At 41.7% G+C, this 6,778-nt stretch overlaps 1 long non-coding RNA gene across 1 annotated transcript in view; it reads right to left on the bottom strand.

Moving 5' to 3' along the window:
- Positions 1 to 6,778, bottom strand: part of LOC127368301 (uncharacterized) — a 20,049-nt gene continuing 13,271 nt past the window's right edge. Inside the window, exon 4 of the long non-coding RNA XR_007885611.1 lies at positions 1 to 171. This is a non-coding gene — a long non-coding RNA (uncharacterized LOC127368301). The remainder of the gene's footprint in view (positions 172 to 6,778) is intronic.

The following is a 6,778-nucleotide window of genomic DNA, read 5'->3' as shown; positions in this document are numbered from 1 at the left end:
GTTAGGTTTGGGGGGAAGGGTGAACCCGATTTGATTCTGGAACGTTGCTGAAGGGCGTCTCCTACACCCCAAGCTTGAAAGGGGCTGTGTGGTTACGGGAGCGGCCTCCATCTTTGTAGCAGGAAGTGAAGAGATCAATCAAAGGCAGCTACATGACATCCCCCAGCCTGCCTGTTAAATAAATGTCAATCTTAGGCACAGTAAATCACATGCATTACCACGCATACGACTTCAAATCAGCAATGTTCTCATTCAGAGCTAGCAATGAATAATAAGCTCATAACTATGTTTGATGACAGATAGTAGACACACACATATATATATATTATATATATTTACTAATTTATCGCACAGTTTGCTGTGATTAATCGTGACGAATAGCTTTTTTTCTTCTCAAGACTGAAGCTTGTAATAATCGATATTTAAATGTAGAATAGGGATGTTCCTGGCGACTCAGTTTTCTGTTGATTAAACAAATTTTTAATTTAAACTAGTTGACTAGTCTAAAAGTAGGAAAACACTCAGAAAGCAGTCAAAATTTAGCAAAATTTAAAGACACAAACCACACACACCACACAAGTTAGTTAGTCTGTTAGATACCCCAGGTTATTCTGTTACACGCATTTGATGTAGGTTGGTTTGTTACATTTCTATCTGCATTTAAATGTCAGTAAACGCATTAAAATACAACTGAAATGGGCAAGATATGGACAACGCTGTGAATGATTAGGAAGAAAATGGAGACACTGTTCATGTTATTAAATGAGGAGAGAGATCACTCACATGGCTGCTTGATCATTGTGGGATAACTTGATACATGATGTCCATGTTTTCAGGGAACAGGTACACTAAAGCTACTTAAGCTATCTAAACATCGCATGTCAGTCAGCATATACAGCAGTCCAATGGTCCCCTGCGAAAGCAACGTCCTTTTTTTGTGTAAGCATGATCGTCCTCCGTGCCCCTTTAACCTTCACTCAAACGTTTTAGGTCTCCTATTATATTGATGTTTTTATTCTCTCCTTCAGTAATGGCTATTTTAACATAGAAGGAATCTGTGTAATTCAGACACCAAAAGTATTATTAACATTTGAATTAGTTTTGGCCCCAAAAGAAGAATAATTAAATGATTAAAACTTAGTCAAGGTTCCAACAGTGCTGTATGAAAAAAGGGAATACTGTTGTAACAACCCCCCCCCCAAATACCTTTCGTTTATGAATTTGTTTTCAAGTCCAGAAAAGCCAAGTTACCATAGATCATTATTAAACCACAATGGGCTCTAAATATTTTGGGAACCTGTTTTTCTTTGGGCCCTGCAGTCTACTCAGTGGTTAGACTTAACATGTTCAAACTGTGATGGGTCAGTCCATAGTATGTTCAGCTTATATTCAATGATCCATTTCTAATAGTGCTAACCGTAGACTAACGAACAGCTTAGCAACATGCCTGTTAATTTCAGCTTGTAAGAGGCATTACTGTGCACTTGACAATGAAACAGGAACCTGTTTCTATTTAAATCTGCCCAGATATTGATACAAAGTTTCCAGTTTCTTTGACCAATGGCTGGTGATTTCTTATATTCTTATTTAACTGTTGCTCAGAAGTATCTTTGTATCTTTCTGCCCTTTCAATTGTCAGTCTGGTTGAATCATTATACAGCGGTTTGTTGTCCATGTACAAAATATAGCTTTTTTTGCAAACCCTCCATACAAACTAACTATTAATCTATTTGTAGTCCTCTCAGCCATTTGACTGTACCAAATCAAACTTTTGTGGTTGGTGACCCCAAACTTTTGAGCAGTAGTGTACACACACACACACACACACACACACACACACACACACACACACACGCACACACGCACACACGTATATATACCTAGATGGCCTAGATGTTGATCACTACATCTGATGAGATGAGCTTATATTAACTTTTATCTGACAGTAGATGGCAACAACCCATCTGCAACGCTGTCTGGTTGATACCGCAAAGCCTCCTATCTCCCACTGTATGCCAGTCGCAATGGAGGTAAGAAAGATAAGGAAGGTTTGACTTCTTTATGAAGAACATGTCTCCACAGTTTAGGATTACAGAATACTAACACTACTATCATTGTCATGAGTTGCAAAGTGTCGATGCAGCACCTTGTGGAGCTCCAGGCCTGGAACCCAGTCCACCAAGCATCAGTTGATCCCCAGCTATGAAAGGAGACCTGTTATGGAGTTCGGGGCCGCACTTGGTGGTCTATGAGAACAAGCTGGTGCTGAACCTTTTGTACTTAGAGCAGATTACCAGGAGGCTGCTTCCAGATGCAGTGCACCAGGGGAAACAGGCTCTCTTTCCCTGGGTGGTATGGGACAAATCTATTCCCCACACTTTTCTCATTAGTGTAATAAGCTTTGTATAAACCACTGGACTGCCATTGTCAAGGACACACGCACCATCTCCTCCATCCATCCATCCATCCATCCATCCATCCATCCACACAGTACATCTCACACATATCTGTACTGAAGAGGTTGTAGGTTGGAAAATGTTAAGATGAAAGGCTTGAAAACACTTATTTTGAAGATTGTCCAACCTGTATACATATTGTACAATCTCCAGCCCTTGAGCATGTGCTGTATTGTATTCACATCGATGTTATATATAATATGCAGTGTAGGAATTGTATACAAAAAGTATAATAGTATACAATAATATTCTCTATCCGTTAGAACCCACTGATCAGATGCTGTGTTCGCAAAAGCCAACTCTGTAAAAGCAAAGTGAAAAATAGTATGTATTGTTTTGTAACATATTTAAATTTTACAGTGGTACGTGGGAAAAATCATTTTCCATACCCATCAGTTATTTTGAAAGGGGGCTTCATCAACCTGATTGCACAGGGAGATGAGAGAAGCTTGTTTATGTAAAGTCCACAACCTGAGGGCCCCAGCTAGCTCAGCTGCGAGGTGTAACTCACACTCCTTCAGCCTGCTCTCCCACAGCCTGTCAGTGGCATGGCAAAGTCTGCCTCACCAAGCTTCCTGTGAGTCACTTCCTGTCCTGCACCTGCACTCCCCTGAGTGATGTCATGGCAGGTTTTCCTCTTGGAGTCGCACACTCCCCGTCTGGCATAATGCGTGTATGCATGTGAGTTTATGTGTGTACATCCATCAGCATGCCTGGCCCAAACTTCAATCAGCAGACCTGCGGTGAATGCGGCCCTTCATAGTTTTAGTGATGAACTCCTCCGTGAGGCAAAGGCTTTGCAGAGGCAAATCAAACAGACAGGGGAGGAAGAGGACAGTGGTAGATGGAACATGGATTCAGTCCCAATGCTGGATTATTGTGATTTCTTTCTCCTTCGCTTCCATCTTCTCTAAGACACAAATATGTCCTTTTGTTGCTTCCTTGTGTCTGTGTATTCAATTACTCAAGAGTCCTTCTGTGCGTCCTTACTGAGCTTTACGTAATGAAAACTTGACCTTTATGAGAAAGGAGTAGTTCTGTTTTCCAGTGAGGAGAAACAACCTCTAGATGTCCTCAATATCTGTAAGAATAATTACAGTAGGCCTTTCTACCATCAGTGACCGCAGTGAAAATGATAGATTGAGGGGAACGCACTACTTGGACAGGCCCATGAGTAAATGGAAATATTGTATGAGAATGAGTGCATACTTTTTTCCTTTATCCTGGGCCGTAAGAAGTGATGTTTTTTTTCAACCAACCATTTTTTTTGCTCTTTTTTTCCCCTCAGGTTGAATGTGTATGTACGTGAACGGGCAGGAAATGCCTTACAGCTCCCATCAGCAGAGGAGAAACCCGTTACAGGTCAAGGGTCACAAGAGGAAGGCAGCAGGCATATATCAATATTCATTTCCTTTTCTGTTACATTCACAGACCTCTTGCTAGTTTCACTCCTTTATAGAGTGTGTTATGGATCATTAGTTCTTGCTAGCTGCCTGTTGACAACATTAACTGCTCTAATGGTAGTCTGTGGGAAACTCAGAGCTGTGTCCTCCCTTTTAGTGTGTGCGTGACATTCATCTGGTTCTGGTGCTGATAGATGGTGTAGACCAGAAAGAGGCCAATGCGAGAGAAAAGGAAGGCTCAGGCACACTCTGGTTTTCTTTGACATCCACATAACTTCCTCACCACTGGACTCACATAAAGCATACAGTCGCCTGTTCAGGGCTGCTTTGTCCTCTTGGTGAAAATGCAGTTGTGATGCACTATTATTAAGAATCCACAGCTGTCACAGCGGAAATTGATTAAGTATACTTAGAAACTTATTTTCCTCATTAGAATGGGCAGCATTTAGAGGGCCACAGTTTACCAACATTCGGGGGTTGACATTGGACTGAATCTCTGTACTGTCACTGTGCAAACTGCGGGCGTTCTGTTGACTGGGACATAAAATAGTGCTGTTGGGTTTTGGGTTTCCAGAGCAGGATCAGGGCTGCAGTATATTGAGTCCATGTGGAGAGTGCGTTTTTAATCTGAGCCTTACCCACAGTCCTTCCTGTTTCTAATTTGGCGCTGCAGCGGTTTTGTCCCGAGGCCAAGAGCCTCTCTTCCACAGAGTGTCTATTTCCTCTGAAGTGAATAGTAGCAGGTGTGCTGGCCCGAGATCCCTTGGAGAACTCTGCTTATGAATGGCCCACATCTCACTCTTTCTTACCCGTCTTTGTTTTCTTTTTTCTTCCTTTCATTCTTATTTTTCATTGTCTCAGTCTTTCTCTCTTTTTCACATTCTTTCTTTCGTTCTTTCTTTGCTGTTATGTCTTCACCACTCTGTGGTCATTCCATTGTCTCGCCCTCATCTCTTCTGATTTTCTTTCATTCATCCCATTTGCTCTCTTTGCTTCCTTCAAGATCAAGGTGTAGTACTGATAAGTCATAAAGCGGCAGCTTGTGCTAATGAAAACAATAAAAGACAACGGCAAGAACAAGGGCAGCACCATCACATATCAACCCTGCCAGACATCTGACATAATAAATCACATAAAACAGTGAAACTGTCAAAACATCCAAATTAGGTTTAGAATTCAGTTTATTGGAATTGCCTTTGTTGTGGAAGACATAATACCACCCTTTAGCATTTGTAACTATTACTATCCTGAATAAACTTACAATACAATAAACAAATGTGCACACACAGTGCAAATCCTCTAAATAATGAACACAATAAATATGCAGGAGAAGCAGAAGGAAGAAAATGTATTGTGTATGAGCGAGATACTCAATCTTCCACGCGCTGTAATCAGGCCAGCCTGATCACCAAGAACTCATCCAATCTGTGAGCAGAGGAGACATGCTGTCATGCTGCTTCAAGGAGGCACTGCGATTGGAATTAACCTCTAGTGACCTTCACTTCTTGTCCCCCCCTTCCCCAAAACACACTCCCTAATGAGTTGGGCTTGAAGGGGTGCAGCCTTTGCTGTAAGGCAAATAAATCCTATCAAGGCAAAGTCATATTCTCACTTATCTCTGAAGAAAACAAGGCAAAAGAAACCATGTTGGTTGCCAATGATTTGTGACTTAATACAGGGGTGAAATACGGCTGCAAAGCCATTAAGGAAATGAGAGTCTAACCAAAGGGTTGTTTAACTGGAACACATGAACTTTTAATGATGTTTGTGTTTATTCAATTTTGCTTCCACATCATTTGCCAAAGCAGAATTTGGTGTGAAGCTTATGAGGAGAGGTTGCAGATTCTGTTCCCAGGGACTTCATAGCACTGCCTAGAACTGTAGACATGTTTTATGTAATGGTAACAATAATTTAATTCAAGAGGATATGTACTTTGTAGGGTGTTGTTTATCTGCATATCATTGAAAATTATAAACATTCTTTAAACCCTTGTCATCGTGTCACCCACAATCAATCTACACCACTTCAATTTACTTATTTTGTGGAGAAATAACCTTTGACCCTCTAGTAACAATGGAAGTTCTCCAGCCTCTGTTCAGGCCTCACTCCCCCTTCTGCTCTTCTGATTCTCTGCCAAAGTCAACCACGAGCATTTACGTTTCCAGCCGTGGCGTTTCCGGCATCTGCACACGCTTGTGTTTACACAGGATGTTCAAACTTGATGCAGATTAAACAAATCCAATTTGGAGGCTGAGTTCAATCACCTCCTTTATTTCAACATTAAGTAGATGAAGCTGGGAGCCAGATCGCCACTACCATTTCCAAGAGGATTGGGTGAGAGGGGGGGGGATCTGTACACCAATAAGTCTAGAAAGTATTTTGAGAGTATTTATATGTGGATAGATGTCATCCGCTAGTTCCCACAGGCTTGCATGTGGTTGGATTTGCTCAGTGTGGTGTAGGGTATTTTTTCAAAAATCTCCAGCTCTCCCTGGCAGAGTGTTGTGGGCCTTCGAAGGGCCCATGGGTAGTTTGGCATTGGTTCTGTTCCCACACTTATGGTGTAAACGGAGGCCTGGCTTTGTGCTCACATGCCCAGACCAGGCACACGTAGCACAATTCAATGTTATGAACATTTAATTTTGCCAGGACTTTTTTTCATCTTGCATCAGATAATCACTGATTACTCAGGAAACACAGTATAGGTCAGACGCCAATTGTGCCAAGTTCACTTTCTCGTATGGGAGAGTAGACAGCTTTCAAGTTTGGCTGAGGTTGATTCTACAGGATTGCTGGCCCAGTCTTCTCTTAAGCCAAGGTTCAGCTCCATGGGCTCAGGATTGTATGGGAAATGCTACAGAAGACTGCATGGTCTCTGACCTTTTCACAAGTACAAAGGGACCTTCTTTGTGTCCAGA

This window comes from Dicentrarchus labrax, unplaced genomic scaffold (assembly GCF_905237075.1).
Source record: "Dicentrarchus labrax unplaced genomic scaffold, dlabrax2021, whole genome shotgun sequence".
NCBI classification, from domain to species: Eukaryota; Metazoa; Chordata; class Actinopteri; family Moronidae; genus Dicentrarchus; species Dicentrarchus labrax.
This window is presented reverse-complemented; position numbering and strand designations above follow the sequence as displayed.